This window comes from Melanerpes formicivorus, unplaced genomic scaffold (genome assembly GCF_026170545.1).
Source record: "Melanerpes formicivorus ecotype bairdi unplaced genomic scaffold, bMelFor1.0.p_v2 SCAF_10, whole genome shotgun sequence".
In the NCBI taxonomy this organism is placed as follows: Eukaryota; Metazoa; Chordata; class Aves; order Piciformes; family Picidae; genus Melanerpes; species Melanerpes formicivorus.
In genome coordinates, this window is record NW_027142362.1 from 8,903,906 (window position 1) to 8,927,778 (window position 23,873).

Here is a 23,873-nt window from a genome sequence, read left to right on the forward strand (position 1 = left end):
AGAAGCTTCAGGAGGTGGAGGTCCATGCCATAACCTGGGTGTGGTCCACATATGAAAGGTGACTTGACTTCCAGAGCAGCACCTAATGTGGAGGGGCTTGGGGGAAAAATACAGAAACAGGTAATAAAGAGGCATAAGGGAGGGCTACAAAGATGCTGAGGGCTCTGGAGTGTTTCTTTGAGGAGGAAAGGCTGAGAGCTCTGGGGCTGTTTAGCCTAGAGAAGAGCAGCCTGAGAGGGAATCTGCTCAATGCTCAGCAAGAGCTAAAGGGTTGGGGGCAAGAGGATGGGGCCAAACTCTTCCTGGTGGTGCCCAGTGACAGGACAAGGGGCAATAGGTACAAACTGAAGCCCATCTGAAGATGAGGAGAAACTTCTTTGTTGTCATGGTGCTGGAGCCCTGGAGCAGGCTGCCCAGAGACGTTGTGAAGTCTCCTCCTCTGGAGAGATTCCAAACATGCCTGGACATTGTGATTGTGGGCAGCCTGCTGTGGGTGACCCTGCTTTATCAAGGAGGTTGGACTGGATGATCTTTAGAGGTCCCTTTCAACCTCTACCATGCTGGAATTCCATGAGAAAACCAAGCCACCTTCTTTCACTGCCCACAGCCAGAGGGATGTAATGAAAGAAGGCTTTCCATCCTGGATGACCAGGCTACTCCTCCTGATGAAGCGTATCTGCTACAAAATGCTTACCCAGCAGTGGGAGGGAGGTTATTAAGAGCAGTGAATTCCTTCAATACGAAGTTCTCAAGTCATAAAGATGTTTGACTCCTCATTTGCACCTTTCTCTTGGAATCAATCACAGCAGAGAAGCTTGAGGGTAAAAATCGATGAGGGACAGCAAGCCTGTGCAAGGCACAGGAAGACATATGGATCCACATGTGTAGGTGCAGGGCAATCATTTAATGTGCTAATAGATGTGAGGATGATAATTCAGAATTGATCAGGTGCTGCCTAAGCCGACACAGTTCAGCAGCTCACAAAGTCTTGGCCAGGAAGATCTCCCATGGGAATGCTTGGATGAGCTGCACAGTTCCCAACCCATTTAGCTGTAGGTATTGGCAGGTGTATTTATAGCACAGGGGAGAAGCAAAATGAGACTTGCTCTGGGTTAAATGCCTAATAAAGCAGGGCTTTGCTAATAAGTGTTCTCAGTACTCCAGAAGACACTCATTGCCCACTCCATCTTGCCCGGTATGGATTCCAGGGCTGTCACTGCACCCACGCGTGACCCAAAGCATGCTCCTCCTCTGAAAACTGCACTGTCGGCTCCTAGGAAGCTCTGCCTTCCACCAAAGCATCACAGAACATCGAGGGGTTAATTAATCTGCCCAGCAGCACTGTGGGCTGGAATTAGATTTGTCCAAAAGTCGGAGTGGGGAAACTGAGGCATGGGTGAAATCCAAGGATTTCAGCCTCAGACTGAATAGACTTGGTTAGTCTTGAGATCTACCATGTGAGGAGACAGACAAGTGCACCACAGCTCTCTCTGGGTTACACTTCTTTTTTCCAGGGTGGTGTGGGGCACTGCTGTCACAGGACAAGACAGGAGGCTTCCAGTCCAAGGGTGGCCTCAAAGGCACAGACTCTGGGGTCCTCAGGAAAAGAAGGACATGTAAGTGTTTGAGCAGATCCAGAGGAGATCACAAATGATCAGAGGGCTGGAACACTTTGCTGGGCCAAAGAGGTGGTAGATGTCACATTCCTGGAAACATTCATGTCAGGTTGCATGGAGCTCTAAGCAACCTGTTCTAGTTGCAGATGTTCCTGCTAACTGCTGGGGTGTTGGACTAAGGTGGCCTTTAAAAGGTCCTTCCCAACCCAAATCATTCCATGATTCTGCTTTGCATTTTCTCATCCATAGGCCTGCTCAGAGCCACTCTGAAGCTGATGCCTACATGGATGATCTTTCTGTCCCAACCAGCAGACCCTTGCAGCAACTGCTACACATCCCTAAGTGCTACAGTCCCAGCACTAGTTATTGTCCATAAGAAACACCCCTCAACCACCCTGCCAGGTCCTGAGAGCTCCACTTCTCCATCTGTGCATCCCTGCAAGAGTTAATGGCAAGGTACGTGTCCCAGCAAGGTGGAAGGTGCCCGGAGCAAAGCAAGCAATGTTCTGAGAGTGTGTTGGATGGATGCTGTTAACCTGATGGATTGCTTCAGGAGGGTTTTCTCTCAGCCCTCACATCTGCTCTGCATTTGGAGGCAGCAGTAGGAGGCTGGGGGGTGAAAGCAGGTGCTGCAAGTGTCTGCTGAACATTAGGGAACATTCACTCGGAGGCTCTGGAGCTGCCAAACAGTGCAGCGATTGGACAGATGTCGCTTCATTACTGTCAACTTGTCATCCTGGATCTTTTAAGAGAACATTTGTTTGTTAAGGAAACAGCTGTTACCAAGAGATTTGCCTTTCTTTACCTTTGCTTTTTTTCCTCTTTTTTTTGGCTGCAGGACAGGAGGAAAAGCCCGTGATACCCAGGCACCTGCAAAGCTCCTTTCTGGGTAGCACCCTACAGCCAAGGAAGGGGCACAAACCCAAGAGGACCTTACCTGGTCAGTACCTTCTCCATGATTCAGAGCTTACCTCCATCTAAATTCTCCTGGACATGTTTGGCTCACCTGATCTTCAAAATTTCCACCCAGCTGACACTGATGCTCTGCTTGTGGGCTCACTGCTCAGCCATGCAGCAGAGGTGTGTTTTCCATGGGCTGCTCTGGTTCTAGGGTCACTGCCAGAGCCATGCAAGAGAGGTGGGGTTTCCATAGGCTCCTGGGTGCTAAAACCTTTCTCCCACTTAGGTTAAGGGCAGATCTTTTAAAAATTATCCTCAAAGCTCAGTTTGTTTCAAGGAGCTGCAGGGATGGTGCCAGGGGAGGCACCAGAGGGGAATCAGAGCAGTTTGACCCACAGCCCAGCCACAATATTCCCCCCTGGAAGGCACATGCCTATAGTATGTGTCTGGCATATCCTACTGCATGCTTTCCAAGAAATGGGTGTACAGGCTTCACTCCTGTTTCATCCAGAACTATTTATTTGGATTCTCAAATAGTGGAATGGTTTGGATTGGAAAGGACCCTTAAAGGTCATCTAGTCCAGTCTCCTTGCAGTCAGCAGGGACATCTGCAACTAGAGCAGGTTGCTCAGAGCCCCAGCCTGACCTGGAATGGCTCCAGGGATAGGGCATCTCCCACCTCTCTGGGCAACCCGGGCCAGTGTCAAAAATGTCTTCCTTTTCTCCAGTGTGAATCTTCCTCTTATTTTAAAACCACCACTCTGTGTCCTGTCACAACAGGCCCTGCTCAAAAGATTGTGCCCAGCGTTCTTCTTGCTCTCTTTAAGTACTGAAAGGCCATCAGAAGGTCTCCCTGGAGTCTTCTCTCTGCAGGCTGAACAACTCCAAGTCTCTCACAGCAGAGGGCTGGAAGCCCTTCCATCATTGCTGTGGTCTCCTCTGGCCCTGCTCCAACAGGTCCATGTCTGTCCTGTGCTGAAGACTCCAGAGATGGACCCAAATCTCACATCAAGAGAATTGTTTTCCATGGAGGCAGGAGAACACTTTTGGCATTGAACATGACACTGGAGACACCTGGCACAGCCAGTGCATTTCTGGTTACTCATGCCCAAGATCAATGAAACCAGCGTGGAAGGACAGCTTGGACATTTGGGCAGCTGTGAAACTCATCTAATGAGAGGTATCTTGTCCTGTCTGCCCCAGTGCAAGTTAAGAGCAGGGGTGCAAGACCATGCTCTTAACTCTTAATCTAGAGATCTGAGGGGAGGGAAGGACCTACTTGGGGTATTCAGCTGCTCCTGTCTTTTGCTATCTGTGTTACCTCCAGCTCCTTGGTGCTGTAGGATCTTAAAGGTCTCTTCCAACCAAAATGATTCTGTGAGGGTCTGTAGGAGTAGAGCTGGCTCACACACCTTCTTGGCTCACACCTGGTCCACTTAACTCTGCAAGAACAGTGTTTTACACCCAAATTCAGGCAATGAGCACACGCTGAGCATTGTCCTCTCCGTGGCCAGCCATGCGTGGCATCGCACTGACCCTGTGTCTCCTGCTGTCTTGTCCTGTTCCTCAGCACATGAGGTGGTGTGGGCTGTTCTCCAAGGGGGCAGCCAGTCTGCCTGGCCAAGTGACTCTTCAGGACTGTTTATTTTTCTATTTAATTAGCTCAGTCCCAGTCTGCAGCTCAGGGGTCAGCAGGTCCCAGCCCTGAAAGGTGCTGCCAGCACTGATTTGTTGTTACTCATTTCTCAACAGCCTCTTTCATCCCGTTAGCTCAGTGCACTAAACCACCCCTGAGAAGGGTCCCTCAGGATTGTCCTTCTCTCTAATGGGGACATGTTTATAGACTTGCAGAGTGACAAAAAGAGCAGCTAGTCAGAGAATCATTTTGGTTGGAAAAGACTTTTAAGATCAAGTCCAGCTATCAACCCAACACCACTGTGGCCATTAAGACATGTCCCACAGTGACATAGCCACATGTGGTGTTTTTTTAACACCTCCAGACATGGTGACTCCACTACCTCCCTGGGCAGCCTGTTCCAATGCCTGACCACTCTTGCAGGAAAGAAATTTTTCCTAATATCCAATCAAAACCTTCCTTGGTGTGACTTGAGGCTGTTTCCTCACACCCTATTACTTGCTGCTTGGGAGAAGTCTTCTTACTTCTGCCTCTGGTCTTGATTTGAAAGGGGAAAGCAAACCTTTGCTTTTCTTCTGAATAGGGGATGTGGGAAAGAGCCTTCAGTGTGATGCTGAGGGGGCTCCAGGGACATCCCATAGATAGAGCTGCTCACACATGCTCAAGTCTCACCACATGGCACAGCATCACCAACATGGAACCTCAAGGAGGGAAACTGAGCAGGATATGATCAGTGCTAGTAGGAAAATGTGTCCCACACTGATTTCAGTGCAGGTTGAGTAGAAGGAAGCCTTTATTAGTTATAAAAGCTGTGATATAAAAACAACCAGGGTGACCACTTGGATAGAAAGAGTCCATTTGGTGCAAAAAAACACAGCAGGTGTGGTGCAACAAGGGAGAGAGATGCAGCCACCAAAGCATATGGATGGCTTCCTGTGTCTAAGCCATCAGCCCTTCTCTGAGTCATAACCACAACTGATACCTGCAACCAGCCTGCCCCCAAAATCCAGAGGGAGTCAGGGATCAGAGAGTTCTTGGGTGCTGCTTGCTGCTGCCTGGTGCAGGGTGATTTTCTCTGCCACCCACTCAGACAGTGAGCCAGTCACAAGTATGTACCACATCCATGACATCTGCTTGCTGCAGGAGCCCTGCCCCAGGCAGCTGCAGGCGGGCAAGGCTGAGCTGCTGACATGGTGGCTGTAGGTCACTGACCCCACCAACCACTCACATTGTGTCACTGGGCCTCTTTTACTGACTGGGCTGGGAGAAGCACCGGGGGACAGATACACCTGCAGATACCATCTCTGACTGACAGGTGGGATATTTTCTCTGGGGACATGTGTGCTCCAAAAGTCTTCCTGATACCACCACCCCCCGCCCATGAGTGACTGGATATGGCAGGCCAGGAGAGCACACAAAGATAAAAACACCCAAACCATGCCTATACAGAGACAACAGCCACAGCATGTCTCTCCATGACGTAGTTTTGTGCAGTTAATGGCCCCAGCTGCCTGGAAGGGCACTAATCTTGAAAGAAGCCACTGCTGCCCACTGCAGAAGACACTGAGAAGTGCTATGAGCAAGCAAGAACTCAACTGCACTAGGGCCAGAAGCCACAGATCTCTTCCTCCCCTGAGAGCTGTATCCATAGTGATATCTCAGTGCCTCTTCCTAATCACAGAATGGTAGGGATTGGAAGGGACTTCGGGAGATCATCCAGTCCAACACCCCTGCTAAAGCAGGGGCACCCGCAGCATCTTGCTCAGGATCAGTGTCCAGGCTGGTTTGGAATCTCTCCAGGGAAGGAGACTCCACAACCTGTCTGGGTGGCTGGCTCCAGCACCCTCACAGCTAAGAAGTTTCAGGACAGGTAGGATGGTGGGTGCAGCCCAGGATGTACCCAGATACAAAGGACCCATCGTGGATCAGCATTGCCTGTTTCCCTTCCCATCCCTTCTCAGGCCACCAAGCAATGTTCCTGATAATCCTGCCCCACAGGTTTGTGTAGGGTCAGTGAGTAGTGTCAGTCTGGGGTGCTGGAGAAGCACTGAACTTTTAGTGTCTAGAGCATAAGCTGAGGGAACCGGGGTGGTTTAGTGTGGAGGAAAGGAGGATGAGGGGAGACCTTCTCACTTTCTATAACTACCTAAAAGATGGCTGGAGTGAGGAGGGGGTTGGTTACTTCTCCCAGGGAACAAAGGGAAAGGGCCTCAAGTTACACCAGGGGAGATTTAAGTTGGATATGAGGAACAATTTCTTCGCAAAAAAAGTGTTGTCAAGTCCCGGCCCTGGCTGCCCAGGGCAGTGGTGGAGTCCCCAGCCCTGAAGGGGTTTCAAAGCTGTGTAGATGTGGTTCTGAGGGATGTTGTTTAGTGGTGACCTGATAGCGCTGGGTTAATAGTTGGGCTTAATGATCTTTAAGGTCTTTTCCAACCAAAACACTTCTGTAATTCTGTAAACCTGACCCAAAGCTGGGAGGGCCAGGAGCCCCTGGTAACGTGAGGAGCAGAAGCTGCCTTTCCTCTCATGGGCTTTCATGCAACGGCCATCCGAAGACAAGGCGCTGAAGCATGCACTGACATATCAGAGCCCCCCACACCACGTTCTTGGGGTCCAGGACACCCCCAGAATTTCTGTGCACCGCGTGCGGTGTGCCGAGTCCCGACCCCGCTGCGCTACAGCGGAACAGCCACAAGAGGGAGCCCGTGCACCGGGAACGCGAATGGGAACGGGAAGCACGGGGCACGAAACCCACTCCCCCCCCCCCGCCCCGCTGCCGGCGGCCCCGGAGAACTCATTTTGCTGGGTTTGTTACTGATTTTACTGGCTTTGTCACTGGTTTGCTGGTTTTATCGTTGGTCTTGTCACTGATTTTGAGGTGGTTTGGGGGCTCAGTGATTTTTTGCTGTTACCATCTGCATGTATGGAGGCATGCAGTGACTTGAAAGCATTTGAGTTTGTGTTGGTGCTTCATGAAGCTCACACTTTCTGCTTCTCATTCTCTGGTTCAGAGACTGGGTTTAGGGCAGAAGTTGTGCTGGTTTGTTAGCTTCTCTCTAACCAGCATGTTCCTGCTCATGGTTCCTCCTAATGTTACAAATTACCTAACCCTGGGCTACTCATAGGAGTAAAATACATTAATTCCTTCTCATTAATTCTTATTCATTAATGATGATTACTAAATACAACCATCCTTTAAAAGCCAGTTGAGCCACGTTGATTTACTCCAGCCAAAGTACTGGCTCAGAGTAGATATGTGGACATACCACTGTGGTGTCTTCTGGGCTGGGAGGAAAGTTCATATCACAGACTAGTTGAGAGAGAAGGTGTCACCCAGCTGTCATCTAACGGTTTGGGTGATAAGGGATCTTTAAAGATCATCTAGTCCAACCCCTCTGCAGAGAACATCTTCAGCTAGAGCAGACTGCTCAGGCCTTGTAGTAAAATATCCTGCCAGAACCTTCTGAGCTTTTGGGATAGAGTTTGCCCTTCCAGGCTGACCATAGAGCATGGTGGGATGCTGTGCTCAGATCTATTCTGGGGCCTGTAAGCTGAATTTGTTGTCCCATTAACACAAAGAGAAAATGAATTAGCAAAGGTGGAAGGTGAAAGGTCTGTCTGCAGGCTGGCCTGGAGTCAAATGGATGGTTCTCAGCTCATTCCACATGAAGTGCAGCAAACTAAAGCCTTAGCCTTGGGGCTTATGGCCACTAAGTTTATGTATATTGATTTCCCACCTTCCCTCATTTGTTTTCAACTTTCCATGGCGCTTTCAAGCGGACAAATTTGAAAGCCCAGCAGAGAAGGAGCATCCTTAGCTGGAAAAATCAACTGTGGCAAACCTGTGATAAAGTCAATCTTCCATGCACTTTTGTTTTACTATGTGTTGTGAGAGATTAGACACGTCTTTTATCCAGCTGCATTTTCACCCTGAGCTTTCCTTGGTGTGGGATCAAAGGGAAGGGAGGGTGTTGCACTTCATTCTCCTGAGAGCCCAGCTCAGCTGGCAGTCACCTGGAGGCAGCCCAGTTACCTGAAAATACAGCCCCTTAGAAGAGGAGGCTGGGGGGGGTAGGGGTGGGGTGTATTTTTAGGCAGTCTCCAAGCAGCTCTGGTTTCCAATTGACTTTAACTTGAAAATCTAACTGGCCATGTAGGCACATTTTGCTGAAGTGGGTGATACTGGTCTGATGTTGCAGCAACAAAGGGGTCACACACCCCCTCCCCAGCTTCCCCATTTTTGGTGCTGTCTCTATAGCTCTGGCCCCTTTCCTTCCTGGTTCAGTTTGATCTGAGGGTCCCTGGGGCTCTCCACTGCTTTACAACTAGTTTACTCTATCTCTTCCTGCAACCCAAAACAAATTGTTGCTCTGAACACAGGACAACATAAAGCCTGCATTGTTTCCTGCATGCTCCACAGTCCCCATCCTCTTTCTCTGCTCCAAAGAAGCTAAATCCAGTTTATAAATTTAGCAAATGCAACTTCGGGGCATTTCTAACCTCCAAACCAAAATGGTTTTATGGGCACCACTGCAGTGCTGGGCATGTTTTGCAAGAAGCATCTCCCAGCACTGAAAGCTGAGGGTCCAAGCGTGGGTGCTGCCACTGTGAGCTGGGTCCTGTCCTCAGAGAAAAGCCTTCCCTGCCCTTGCAGAGGGGTCTGCTCCTTCTGCAGAAGAGCTAGAGGGTCACCCTTGCCGTTGCTGAGTGTTTATCCCACTGAATGAGTGCAGCTCCAGCTTGCAAGGCATGAAGCTTGTGCTGGCTGAGGCATCTTCATCCAGAGCTGCTTTGTTTGGATTAAGCAGCATCACTGCCAGCCACAGTGTGTTTGATCTTTTCCCAGGACTGAGGAGATAAGAGCAAGATCATCATGGATTGAGGAAATCCTCCCTGTTTGCCTGTGTGCAGGGCTGTGACCCTCTGAAGGGCTGGATGGCTTTCTGATGGTCCCCTGACTCATAGAAGCACAGAATTGTTCTGCTTGAAAAAGACCTCTAAGATCATCAAGTCCAACCGTTGACCCAACACCACTGTTACACCACGTCCCACAGTGCCATGTTCACAGGTTTCTTGAGCACCTCCAGGGACAGTGACCCCACCACCTCCCTGGGCAGCCTGCTCCACTGCCTGACCACTCTTGCAGGTAAGAAATTTTTCATAATATCCAACCTAAACCTTCCCTGGCTCAATTTCAGGCCACTTCTTCTTGTTCTATCACTTGATACTAAAGAGAGGAGACCAACACCCAAAATCAGATTACAGGCTGCTCTGTCACCAGTGCAGAGGCAGAGGTCAGCGGAGCAGGATTTAATCCTGGATCCCCTCCAAGATCCATGAGGGTGCACTGGAGAGTCAGAGCTTGGTCCAGGTTTGGGACTGCATGTGCCAGCATGGGAGCTGGGCTGCTCTGCCTCTTGTTTTCCTTTATCATTGGCAATTAAGAACAGAGGAGGTGCATGGAAAATGCTTACAAAGTCATCATTTCATCATACAGGAGAAATACAGTTGGGTAGAAAGGGAGGAGGAAAAGAGGGTTAAGGGGAGGAAGGAGGTTGGTTAATCTGGAGTAAGGAATGACCAGTTTGGCCCAGCTGCAAGCCCCAGAGGGGATACAGTGGAGCATCCTCCTCATTCACAAGCATCAACACTGGGGGACAGCTATAGTAAAAAAGTGACCAAAACTCCTTCTCTAGACATGACATAGGCTTCCTTATGTGCATCCCACAAAAAGGTTCTTTAATCCTGGAGTAACAGAGGAGAAAGTCTGTGGTTTCATGCCTAGCACCGAAGCAAAGGATAAAACTTCTCCTATCTCCACATACCAACAAATGGCTGATTTAATTAGACAGGGCTGTGGACACAGGGTGAGCTGGTTATGGGTGATTCATGCACACCAGGGCAGCAGGAATTCCTTGGGAAAGGTGTCTTTCCCTCAAGCTGCTCTGTTGCAGTGTGAGTAACAGGGAACTTCAGCTCTCTGTTATTAATATGCCATGGGACCATATGTTCTCAGCCTCAGCCCATATGTATTTTTGAGAAGAACCACCTGTGAGGAGTTCTGCCTCCTCAGAGTAGTGAGGAAAATCTGCTTTGCTGTTTGTGTGTGCAGCCAGCAAAGGGGAGCTTCAGGATTTCGCTGCATTTCACATAGTCATAGAATTGTTTTGGCTGGAAAAGACCTCCAAGATCACCAAGTCCAGCCTCCAACCTAACACCACCATGGCCATTAAGCCATGTCCCAAAGTGCCACATCCTGACTGATACTATGATACTATGATGATCCACAGGTTTCTTGAACACTTCTAGGGTCAGTGACTCTACCACCTCCCTGGACAGCCTGTTCCAATGCATGACCACTCCTGCAGGAAAGAAATTGTTCTTAATCTCCAACATAAGCCTCCCCTGGCCCAATTTCAGGCCATTTCCTCTTGTTCTACCACCTGATATTGGGGAGAACAGATGGACCCCCACCTCACTCCAACCTCCTTTCAGTGAGTTGTAGAGAGCAAAGAGGTCTCCCCTCAGCCCCCTCTTCTCCAGACTAAACAGTTCCAGGTCCCTCAGCCACTCCTCATCACCTAAAGGTCCTCCCTGTTGCAGCTCAGTGCCTGTGCCACCTCAGCCACCTCTCCTCTGCACGCAGCCAGCCCTGCACAAGAGGCTGTTGTTGTTTTGCAGGCAGCCGCTGTGTGCCTGCTGGTCTCAGGTTATTTTAACAGCTGTCAGGAGCGGTTCAGTGAGGAGCTGGTGTTTCAGCCTCCGGTGAGTCACCGCCGCCGCCAAGGACAAAGCACAGACCTGCTCGGACGCCAAGGATGAAAGGCTGACCTGCTTGGGGCTGCTGGCAGTGCTCAGTTACCCCAAACAGGCAGCGTGCTGGGTCTGACCCTGGCCAAAGGCTCACTGTGATTTTCCTATACTTCACAGAGGGATGGGGAACTACTGCAGAAGGTCCAGTGAAGGCTACAAAGGTAATGAGGGGCCTGGAGCATCTCTGTGAGGAGGAAGGGCTGAGTGAGTCCTGGGACTGTTGAGCTTGGGGAAGAGCAGCCTGAGAGAGGATTAGCTCAATGCTCTGCAAGAGCTAAAGGGTGGGGGGCAAGAGGATGGGGTCAGACTCTTGTCAGTGGTGCCAAGTGACAGGACAAGGGGCAGTGGGCACAAATTCAAACCCAGGAGGTTCCATCTGAAGAGGAGGAGAAAATTCTTCAGTGTGAGGGTGCTGGACCCCCAGAGCAGGCTGCCCAGAGAGGTTGTGGAGTCTCCTCCTCTGGAGAGATTCCAAACCCACCTGGACATTTTGATCCTGAGCAACCTCCTGTGGGTGACCCTGCTATAACACAGAGGTTGAACTGGATAATCTTCAATGTTCCTTTCTAACCAGTCTGGAATTCTGGGATATTAAAGGATCTTGGATGGCCCAAAGCCCTTTTGAGAGCTCTGGGAGCCTCTCAGCCACTGCAGCCCCAGGATGCACTACCAAAGGACATCCCAAAGACAGCTGTGAGTTCCCCGTTTTCTGAAGGCAGCAGAACAGAGGGTTCCATTTCAGCGTGTCTAATCTGGTGGGGAAGGCTGGGAAGCAGCAGAACAGCAGAGTCATTTGGAGGGGCAGCTGGCACTCAGGATGAAACTCCATCTTTCTGGTTTGAAGGAGGTTAGCACCTTTAGCAGCAGCAACCAAGCCTGGAAGTAGCTATTGTTTGCAGATGCAGAAGCAAACGCTTGCTAAACGCTGTTATGAATCAGAGTTGTGATGGATTGGAACCACATGCTGCTGTGCTTTTGGGTTTTTTTGTCATGGCAAAATGTTAATGAAAAACTTTTGGGCAAGCCAGTTCCAGTAAACCATATAGCCTAGGTCTGTGCAATGCTGGGAATGCCAGAGGAATGGGTGGATTCACCGCTCCACTGGAGTGAGAAACAAAATTGCGGTATAGAATCATAGAATTGGCTTGGAAGGGACCCTTAAAGGTCACCTTGTCCAGCCCCTCTGCAGTGAGCAGGGACATCCCCAACTAGATCAGGTTGCTCAGGGTGCTGACCTTGAATGTCTCCCAAGTGCGAGACCACCACCTCCCCACCACCTCCCCAGGCAAAATGTTTTAGTGTTTCACCACTTTCATAGTAAAGAACTTCGTTGTAATGTCCAATCTAAATCTACCCTGCTGTAGTTTATCGAGAATCATGGAATGCCAGGTTGGAAGGGACCTCAAGGATCATCTGGTCCAACCTTTCTAGGTGATAATATAGTTGAAGTGAGGTGGCCCAGCACCCTGTCAAGCTGAGTCTTAAAATTGCCCAGTGTTCTTCTCTTGGGAGATGATTTCAATGTCTGACTGAGCTCATGGTGAAGAATTTTCTTCTGGACTCTCCAGCAGTAACTTGTACCCATTCCCCCTTGTCTTTTCCATGTCACTCCTTGCAAAATGGGAGTCTCCATCTTCTTGGTAGCCACCCTTTATGTGCTGGTACATAGTAATAAGGTCGCCCCTATGCCTTCTCTTCTCAATGCTGAACAAACCATGTTTCAGAACACTGCCCCTTGTCCTATCACTGCAAGCCCTTCTGAACAGTCCCTCCCCAGCCTTCCTGTAGGTCCCCTTCAGTTATTGTACAGGAAGGGGTGAAGAAGACGGAAGAGTGTGGAGAGAAGGCCCCTTGGATGGCTCCCCTCCGTCTGAGCAGTCTGGTTGCAGTTCACAGAGACTTTTGTTTTCCTTGCAGATGGAAAATCTTGTCAGTGGAGCCCCAGTATTTGACTGACAAACAATAATGTTCCCTGTAAATGTATTGGGTAGTCAGGTGAACAGGGATGCTCTGACACCCACTCCTAGCCCTGACTTAAGGGCTTCAAAGCACAACATGGTGCTTTCCAACATGAGCTCTTTGCAGGTTACACTGGAAGATCTGCAGCAACAATGTGAGAGCTGGAAGCCCACTGCTGTGAGGCCAGGCTGAGGGAGTTGGCATTGTTCAGCCTGGAGAAGGAAAGGCTCCAGGGAGACCTTCTGGTGGCCTTTCAGGACTTAAAGGGTCCAGTCAGGAAGCTGGGGACAGACTTTTGCATAGGGCCTGTTGTGACAGGACAGGGAGTGATGGTTTGAACTAAAAGAGGGAGACTCAGACTAGAGAGAAGGAAGAAATGTTTTACACTAAGGGTGGTGAGAGCCTGGCCCTGGCTGGTTGTCCAGGTAGATGCCCCATCCCTGGACCCATTCCAAGTCTGGTTGCTTGGGACTCTGAGCAACCTGCTCTAGTTGCAGATGTCCCTGCTGACTGAAGGGGGGTTGGATTAGATGACCTTTAAGTGTTCTTTCCAATCCAAACCATTCAATCATTCTGTGATATACACTTTTCCCAGGCTGGAAGGAGTGAGCAGGACCTTGCTGAAACTGGGTGATAGACAGTGCCCAGGTATTTCTCCCATCACAGTGTGCCTGTAGCAGGGTTAAAACCACCTGAACTTTACACCCCAGCTTTTACCATCAATGGAAATTTGGGTGTAGTGGGCAAAAAAAAAAACCACCACCACATTGTGGGACAAGTTGTTAGATTTTTATGCTCACTGCATCCAGTCAGTGGAGCCATCCAGAAAGAGCCACTGCAAAGCCTCATGGCTTGCATGGATCTGCTCCTGGCACACAGTCCCAGTGTGATAGAGGAACACCTTCACAAGAAGGTCACCCTCAGCAGATGGATGGTCAGGCAGCAGCATCACCAGCAGGCAGGGAGCTCCCAGGCACCCACCAAATGCCATTTTGGACAGGAGTAAGGCCAGTTGCTGCTCCTTTGTGTCATCCAGGACACTGAGTCAGCAAGTCCTTCAGCTTATGCTTAATGTCAAGCCCATGCAAGATTCATTACTTATGTTAGTGCCCAGATGTGTGTCAGATACCAGACACCTCTGCTGTATGTGCTTATTCCCTTCCTGGACTGCTTTTCTTTCTGTATCATTTGGGCACCAAGTCATCATCTTGCTCACCTCCACTGTGAAGTTTCACTCTTGCTTTTAAAAAGAATTAGGAAGTTGTAAACTGTGCAAATGAAGTGTTCATGTGTGCTATGAGTGGTTTGAAAGAAAGAGAGGAAAAGCAAAAATGCCCACTGCAACCCAGAAAAGAGAAGCAGGGAAATATATTGAAGGAAGATGCATTTCAGGTCCCCCACATCATGTGTCAGAGTCTGGAAGGGTATTGGATTTATCAGCTCCTCAGACTTTCTTTTCTCTCTCTGTGGTGTGTGCTCACAAGAGAACTCACAGCAGCAATGAGCAGCACCTTGTGCCACTCCTGGTATTATACTTTCGGTCTCAAATGAAGCTTCAAACTCAATGAGGTGTTGTCCTCACTAGCAGTGGATTTCAGTGTGTTGTATTTACAACTTGTCCTGTGGTGGAAAGAGCTTGTACTGGTGAAGGAAATGTTTCCATGTACAAGAATACTGTAAGATGAGGCACCAAAAGTCTTTCTTGACCTGGTAACAAGAGTATGGTGTAGGGTTGGTCCGTACATATGGTGGCAACCCACGGTCCTAAACAGAGAAGCTGTGTAAGGGAAAGTTTCCAGAGCAGACCCAGCCTTTGTTTATGAATCATTTGAATCATCCATTTCATGTAATGCCGAAGGATTAACCCACTCCAGGGCTTTGAAAGGAAGCTTTAGAAAGATCATGCTCATACATTGTAAGGTTGGTGGTTTTTTTAGAGTAATGACTCAATTTAATCTTTCTGGAAGCTGTTGTTTAAGCCTGTTAAATTCTGTAGGACTTCTCATGGGACTGACGATGAGCGAGAGAGAGAGAAACAGCTGATGACCAACCCTGGCTATTCCAGCTGCTGTTTTCTGTCCAAGGACTCTCTTTAAGTAGGGGCAGTCTTAAATGTCATGCCTCCAACAAGAAGCAGAGATATTTCAAGGTCCCCTTTTCGTGGTGATCTCATGCCTACACCAGGGAAACCTTAATTACAAATCATAGTAACACCAACAGGGATGGATCATCCCCATCCCTGCAGCCCCTCCTTGCAGCAGGGACTCGGCCCCCATTTTGTCCTCCCTTTCTGCTCCCTCTGCAGATGCTGTTTACAGCGGCTTCCCAGCACCGGCGGTCGGAGCAAAGGGAGGAGCAGGGGTTTGGCTTTAGGGATCAGGACCAAAAATAAACCCCTCTGCCAAAAACCAGGCAGAGGCTGGGAATCTTGAGAAATGTTCCTGCCCAACCACACAGACGGGCTTCCTTGGGTGGAAAATTCGAGATGAGTACTGGAGCAGGCGTAGGAGGCAGGTCACTTCTGTAGAGTCTGCAGAGACAAATGTTGTCGTGACATAGGCACGGCCAAGGCTCAACTAGCCAGTGACCTGAGCAGACATTGATGGGCTGTCCGAGCCCAGGACGTTCATGAGTAAGTTCCAAAGTCACTGGAGATGTCAAGTGTCAAAGTCACCATGTATGTGAGGAAGCTGGGCCAGTGCTGCTCAGTTTAAGATTCCCACCAGCATTTCATTTCCCTACTAAGTTACAGAATCATAGGATTGTTTTGGATGGGAAAGACCTTTAAGGCAATCAAGTCCAACCATTTTCTAACTCTACTAAGTCTGGGGCTAAACCATGTCCCTCAGCACCACCTCTCTGCATCTTTGAAACGCCTCCAGGAATGGAATTTAGACTAGAGGGAAGGAAGACATTTTTAACACTGAGGGTGGTGAGACACTGGCCCAGGCTGTGCAGAGAGGTTGCAGATACCCCATCCCAGGTTGTCTGGGGCTCTGAGCAACCTGCTCTAGTTTCAGATGTCCCTGCTGGCTGCATAGGAGTTGGATTAGATGACCTTTATATGTCCCCTCCAACCCAGACTAGTCTGTGATTTTACTCCATGATCTCCCGTAGCGTGTGCAGTGTGTAGCTCATCTAGGGCCACCCTCTTCAATGCTAGTTGCTACATTATTGGTATTGACACATAAAGGTTTGGCTTTGCCTTTTGGCCTTTATTGCCTGTGCTTGGGGGTTGGACTAGATGAGCTTTGGAGGTCCCTTCCAATCCAAACCATTCTATGATTCCATGAAAATGTTTGGTGCTCTAAGACCATTTTGTGTCACCAGCTTAACAGGTTATCTCCAGGCTGTGGTGTGTCTCTCTGTTCAGATGTATCCCCAAGATTTTGTCCCTCCATCTGCTTCTTTTAATGTACCTGAGAAACCAGCCCAAAATACCCATGGCTTTTGAAAGCCCAGAGTGCCAATCTCCAAATCCATATTTGCTGGAGAAACATTAATGTTTGCCTGTGGTGTCAGAAGAAGATGAGTGTCTATGCGATTAAGAAACAACTGTTCCTTGGCAGTCTGCCCCAACCAGTCTCAACAAGGAGCAAGACAGGTAGCCTGCTTTCATCAGGCTCTGCAATCCCTTTCCAACCACCCCAGAACATTCACAGCAGGAAAATAAAACAAGCAGTTTTTTGATTAGCCTGTAGGAACGACACCTTGGTTCAGGTCCAAAGCACGAGATGGAGTTGTTCTAAGACATAATGCACTGTGGCAAGGACAGCATGTTTCCACCAACAACACCTGGCAAAAGGAATTGAAAGCTATGTTGAAATCAGGCCAATGTAAAGGTGTTCTGAAGTGGATAGCGATGTAAAACCAGGCCAGGTGTGGCCATACTTTCCAAATCGCCCAGAGCCAGTGTTTCAGGAGCTTGGCAACAACCGGCAGGGCCAGATTGCCTAAGGAGGTCAGCATCCAAGATGTGGAGCATGCTTGAAAACCTGTCCCATAATATGGAGCAGGGAAACACATACCTTGAGGGCGTCACAAATGTTTACCCACTGCACATCAGATGCAAGGAGACCTAGGAACCTTTCACATCAAATGCATGGCAACCTAAGAACCTTCTCCAGACCACTGGGCACAGCTTGGCAGTGCTAAGTACCTCTCCTACTGCCACTTGGGGGTGAATGAGGAGCCCCTTTGAGTTCCCTGGCAGCTTATAGATTGAAAGAAAAGAAAAAACGTTGGGTTTTGAATAAAATCTTTGCAATTTCTTTCCTTCTGCTTTCTCTCTTTACCTCTTTCCTTTCACTCTTTACTTTTTCCATCGATGTCTTTAATTTTCAAAGCATTATGATTTGCAATTGTGATTCATTAGTTGCATTATAGTGGGGAGAATTCCCAGCATAATGATGGGAGCTGTAGAGATACCTCTGTCTGTCCTGCTTTCCCCACCCATGGCTTGGGCAGGGTGGAAGTAAGCCACTTCCTCCAAGCCACTTCCTGCAAGCCATCTCCTCCAAATTAGTGCAGGATGCTCACCTTGCCTGCCTGGAGCTGATGCTCTATGTAAAGAGGTGCCTCCAAACCATCTTCGTCCAGCCTTGGGAGAGATGGAGGTTGGATCTCAGCTCTTGGCATGCTTCATACTGGGCTGAACCAAACCCAGACAGGGACACCCATAAATTCTGGGAAAGTCTGGTTCTGAACTCTGTGGCTTGGACCCTTCTTTAATTACAGGTCACTGGTGAAGCTGGTTGGAAAGTGTTCTATATATTCTCTGCAAAAGTGGTGGTTCAATTAAAAAAAATCTATACTGATTTCATTTTTTGATTATTTCATCTTTTTATTGGGGCTTCACCTGTACTTAATTGTCCCTTTTTTCACTCAGCTCCCATTTTTTCCAATAGAGAAGCAGATGAAGTGACAGAAAATCAAAACCCTCATCTGCATTTTTGTCCAAAACCATGGAAAATTCCAACCAAAACAAAGGAGTACTTTAGCCATGAGCCATTTTTGTCAATGAAGTGCTCTGTGAAAAGCCAAATTGAAACCAGCCTCGGTCACAAAGCTAAGCTGGCTGCCACCACATCCACAGACTGCTGTGGGAAGAAGTTAGCCCAGTATTCCCCCTCCCTGTACTCAGGGCTGTTGTCTTCTGCTGAGAAACTCCACCGCACAGATGGAGGCGGTGCAGGCTACGCTGACCTCCTGCCTGTGGTGCCCCTGGGTGGTATCTCCACTTCTTCTATGTCTTCAGGGTTGGAGAAAGTTGTAGCAAATGCAGTGCCTGTGCCCAGTGCGCCGTGCTCAGAAGGATGATCCGAGCAGGCAGATGGTCCTGGGAAGTGAAGGGTGTGGAAAGAGAAGTTCTGCAGCACGTCAGTGGAAAAAACCCAAAATCAAATAGTGAAGGCCAAGTGTCTTAAGCAATGGTGTTTCCTGCAGAGCCAAACAACAGTGAGGACAACCACCTTTGGGAATTGATGATGTAGAAGTGCTCTTCTGCTGGAGGAGGAAGTGAGGAAGTGGGAGGAAGCAAGTCAGCAAGAAAGGCTAATGCTTCTGAGCAGCATGACCCACATCCCATTGAAGTCTGCATTTTATTATTAGAATCATTATTATTTGCATTGTGGTAGCATCAAGTGGCCCCAACTGGAAGAGAGCCTCATTGTGCTAGGCACTAAACAAACACCGAGTACCAGACACTCCCTTCCCCATGGGATTTGCTGGCACAGAAGACACACAGAGGGCTGCAGAGGACAGGAAATCATCATTTACTGGCATCCATTGTAAGTCAAACTGCACTTCTGTGCTAATGAGGGTGTCTCCCACTACCCTTGTTCCCATCTAGGGCCTGTTGCAAAACCTGGTGGAGTCAGTAGAAACATGGACTTGAGCACAGCACAGACCAACACATTAGTTTTGCTCCCTTCCTCCATGTCTGTCCCCAGAGCTCCTAAATATGCAAGAATTCTGGTTTCCAACCACCACTGGCTGAATAAAGATGCAGCCTCAAGGCAGAGGAGGGAGAGGGAGATATGCTCACAGTCCTCTCAGAGCTGGTAAATCTAATTTTAGGTTTATCAGCCTTGATTAAATCCTTCTAAAAACTGACCCAGGAGGGAAAATCTAACTCTGCAGTTATACAAAGGCAATGCACAAAGATCTCAGGTCCCTTTGACTCCCCTAGCCTTCAGCTTTGTAAGCTAGAGATTACTACAGCAGCCTCTGAAGGGAAACCTGAGATAGATCCAAGGTTGACAGGTTTCACTGGATTATAAACACTGGATATAAACAGTCTGCAAGTGAACTCCAACCTGTGTTGGTGCATTTCTGCTCTAGAAGCCATGGGCCCTTTTCTCTTGTTCAGATGTCTGGATGTGTCCGATGGGCAGTATTGTGTTGCCTGGGGCTGGCTGGTGTGGTAGATCGTGGGCTCCAGCATTATGCTCTGGCCAGGAGCCACCCTAGAGCTATACTGAGTGTGGATGCACATTCCAACTGTCCATTTGTCTCCATCTTGCAATCCCGATTCAAGACACAGCTAACCCATCACCTGCTCTCCCCAGCAGAAAGCACCATGGCATACAAGAGAAAACCTACCAGCGCACTGTGGTTATGGGGTCTGTGATGGAAGAAACTAATGAACAGATGTTTACCAAGTCACTAATAGACCTGCACCATCTGGCAGATGCTCCCCTAAGACTTTGAGGCTGTTCTAGGAGGGACTGAGCCCCTGCAGCCTTCTCTGAAGCACCATGTCTACAGGGTCTACCTGCTGGTCTCCCAGAGAAGGTGACATGAGTTCAGGCAAACACAGCAGGTTCTGCCCAGGTTTGTGGCAGCTCTGAGAACAGGAAACTCTCTAGACAATCATTTGGAGAGGTGTGGGCACAGAACCACTTGTGGGCAGAGACCAAAAAGCAAAATATCTTTTCCATCCCGAAGTGACCCCTACACCTTTTCATTGCACACAATGTGCCCATCTTCTCTCTTCTCAGCCAGAGCAGCTGACCTCAGTTGGCCACAGGTGTATCCCAGACCACAGATGTCCTGCTCAGTATAAAAGGGGAAGTTTGTGGAAGAGGAGATCTCCTGCTTGGGCTCCTGCTTGTCCTTCTTCTGACCCTGCACTTCTTAATTCTGTTCCTGAGGATGGACTGCCTGTTCATTGTGACCACCCTGCATTCTCTGGGATGAGTATGATTTTATATTGGTATTGGGATCAGTTTAGCTGTTTCATTAAATCTGTTTTCATTTAAACCCAGAGGTCTTCTTTATCCCAGTCCACTTCTAGACTGGTGGAATGGCTATTAGGTGATAGAGTAACTTCTAGAGTTTAGAATCAAAGAATTGCTTTGGTTGTAAAAGTCTTCTAATATCATCAACTCCAACCATCTACCTAACACCACCATAGCCACTGAACCATGTCTCAAAGTGCCATGTCCACAGGTTTCTTTAACACTTCCAGGGTTGGTGACTCCACTACCTCCCTGGGCAGCCTGTTCCAATGCCTGACCACTCTTGCAGGAAAGAAACTTTTCCTAATCTCCAACCTAAACCTCCCCTGGCACAGTTTCAGGCCATTTCCTCTCACCTGATACCAGGGAGAAAAGACTGACCCCCACCTGACTCCAGTCTCCTTGCAGGTAGTTGTAGAGAACAATGAGGTCTAGCCTCAGGCAGATATTGGCTAAGTGTAGACAATATGCCCCTGTGCTACGATGTTATCTCCTACTGTATGACTATGTCCAATTTTCCTCGCAGGGCTCCTGTCTCTTTCCATGTACAAACTTGCTGGGTGAACCATTATTCAACCTCTTGTTCTTCCTTGTTGTGCAATCTGTGGCCCCATGCCTTATTTTCTGCAGGCTCTTCCAACCCTGCTCCAAAGACAGCCTTATTAATTTCCTTATGAGCTCTCCCAGGGCACTGATGGCAAGAACTGGTGAATTTATTTTCCACTGTTCCCCTGTGAGATGTGGGGGTGGTGTTATGCTTGGTTTGTAGATGACATTTGAGGCAGAGAGACATCAAGTTGAAGAGTTTTTACCAGTTCTGGGTTTGGACATGGCATATCTGCAATAGTAACCCCATGCAGTACTGCAGCTCCTCAAAGCCCAGGTGTCTTCAGATACAGTTGGGAGCTGGGAATTCAGCAAATGAGGAATGTATATTTAGTGACCATCCAGGAAAGTTTTAAGTGCCTTGTTTAGTTCTGCTCAACTATTCTGTGGCAGAGGCAAGGGTTTCACAGACATTTTCCCCCAGTTAGTTCTCAGCTGCATTAACTGGTTCTTTCTGATTTCCTCCTTAATTCACTACCTGCTCCCACCTCCTGCACTAAATGGTGAAGGATTATAAATAAAAAGTAAGAGCCCACCAAGCTATAGCTTTCATCACCTTGCTGTCCTAATTTGCCCCTCAATGCAGTCTTGCCCGTGTGCTGATAGAAAATGAGAGGACAGCAAGGATCTGCTTATAGAATTTGTAATGAATGCATTTGTGGGGGGTCACAGTGGGTTAATACCAGTTTATAAGGTCTGTGTCTTCTCTGCCTCCTTCCACAATACCCACTCATTTCCACTTCTAGTCTTTCTCCCTAATCCCCTCCTGCATATACCTCCTGTTCCACCTTCTAACACATAGCCAAGATTTCTGCCTGCTGTCCTCTTCTACGCTGGCATCCATTCCCAGTTTCATCCACCAGACTTTATTCTGCAAGACTGTCACAGCTTCCAGGTCTTCTCCATGTGTAGCCCATGAAGCTGTTTGACCCACACTGCCTGCTGCACCTGTGAGCTCTGGTGGCCAAGCCAGCTCTTCTCAGCCTCCTCAGGGTCGGTCTAATGCCTGCTCTGTGAGACCATGGAGCACAAAGAAGCATCCAGAAGGTCAGTTCTGAGCACTTCCAAACTGCAGTTCATGGTAGGTTTGTAACTTGAGTAGATTTCCAAAAATACTCCCCTTTCCCTTGCCAAATTTCAGGCTTCTCTTCTGGAAAGTAAGGATGTTTCTCAGAAGTCAACAGAGTTATTGTAGAACAGGCAAAATAACCTATTTTACTCTGTCCTCGTTTCAGAAATGGATGAATGGTTTCACTTGATTTTTAAATTAAATCAAATGAGCAAATAAAACCTCAGGACAAACCAGACCATGGCAGGCCTTTGACGTGAAATGTTCAACTCAAGCGTTGAAAGCTTGGCAAAGACCTCAGCAGCATAGAGGCATCAACTAAAGCTGCCTTTTACCCAAGGAGACTGGAGTGACCTCATACTGTTTTGCAACTAAAGAAAGTGAGACAAGACAGTGATATTAAAGGTATTAAATCATTAAAGATTGCAGAGGTGGTAATCTTTGCTTCAAAGAGGTTGCACACCCTTGTACTGCCAGGTGGAGATAGCTGGAGATAGGGCTGAGCACGGCACCCATCAGCAAGGACATCACTGTGCTTGGAGCTCTATCCTCTACAGTGCTTGTGCTGAGATTCTCAGAAAGCTACACCAAGTATTTGTGGCTCTTTTGTTTCTTATGGTGGATTTCTGGGTGTGGAAGTAGTTTGTAGCAAAACCTGAATCACTTCCATGTATCTTTGAAAAATAAACAGGCTTTAATGGGAGAAAGCCCTGCTTTTGTAGAGGGCCTGACTTGAGTCAGGGACCCATGAGGTATTGTCACTGAAGTTAAGGGTCAGTTAAGGAAATACAGAACAAGTTTTGGCTTGGAAAAAAAGCAACAGAAGTCAGGGAAGAGGGGTACATTCTGTAGGAATTTTTAGCCTGGTGGATGGAGCCATGGCAAGGGGAAACTTCCAATAAAGTAGGATCTGGCTTATCCAGGAGACCTTTTCTGAAACCAGACTCAGATGTCAGAGTTTCCTTGAAACTCTCTTAGTGACCTACTTATGTTTAACAGACAGCTGGGGATGTGCTTTGGCTACATGAACCTAAATAGCTCAGAGATCAATTGAGACACAAAATTCAGATGTGATAGGATCATAAAATCTTTTAGGCTGGAAAAGACCTTCAAGATCATCAAGTCCAAGCATTAACCCAACACTGCCAAATCTGCTGCTAAATCATGTCCCTCAGTACCACATCTACATGTCTTTCAAATCCCTCCAGGGATGATGATTCAACCACTGCCCTGGGCAGTCAGTTCCAGGGCTTGACAACCCTTTCAGGGAAAAAATTGTGCTTCATGTCCAACTTAAACCTCCTCTGGCTCAAGTTTTTCAGGCCACTTCTGCTTGCCCTGTTGCTTCTTACTAGAGAACAGACCAACCCCCACTTGGCTCCAGCCTCCTTGCAGGGAGTAGTAGAGTGCCAGAAGGTCTCCTCTCAGCCTCCTTTTCTCCTGTCTCAACAACCTCAGTTCCTTCAGCTGCTCCTCACAGACTTATGCTCTAGACCCTTTGTCAAACTGTTGCCTTTCTCTGGAGCCACTCCACCTTGATGTCCTTTTTGGAGTGAGAGGCCCAAAACTGAACCTGGTGCTCAAGGTGATAAGCAGGCAAATGGTCTCTGCCTTCAGGATTTATCACCATGAATCTGTTTGTTACCAAGACCTAAAGCAATCACTCTTTCTAGTGGCTGATGATAACCACAGAAGTCCTTGATTCTGCAGGTCCTCAAACAGTGGAATAAATCTTTCAAGATTATTCTATGCTCACCTCTTGATGTTCAGGCATGCTCCTCGCTTCATGTTTGCATCAGTACAACCCTTCCCCATGCACATACTTTGGGACAGGTAGCATCAGTACCCAGATTTCTCTTTAACTGCTGTGCAGTTAAGGACACTTTCACAAGCAGATAGACATTGCTCATAAACTTTTCCTCTCAAAAGTCATCTGTTCAGAGAAGAGAGTAACAATCATCCCTCAGTATAATATATTTAAACATCATGATAAAAACCCTCTCTGGAGAATCTGACAATACACTCTTCCACCA

At 48.3% G+C, this 23,873-nt stretch overlaps 1 long non-coding RNA gene across 1 annotated transcript; it reads left to right on the forward strand.

Moving 5' to 3' along the window:
• The first annotated feature begins 2,479 nt into the window (after positions 1-2,479).
• LOC137444055 (uncharacterized) lies at positions 2,480-9,292 on the forward strand. Its single transcript, XR_010988061.1, has 3 exons — positions 2,480-2,556; positions 3,297-3,696; positions 8,999-9,292. It is a non-coding gene; the product is annotated as an uncharacterized lncRNA (long non-coding RNA).
• The last annotated feature ends 14,581 nt before the right edge of the window (positions 9,293-23,873 follow it).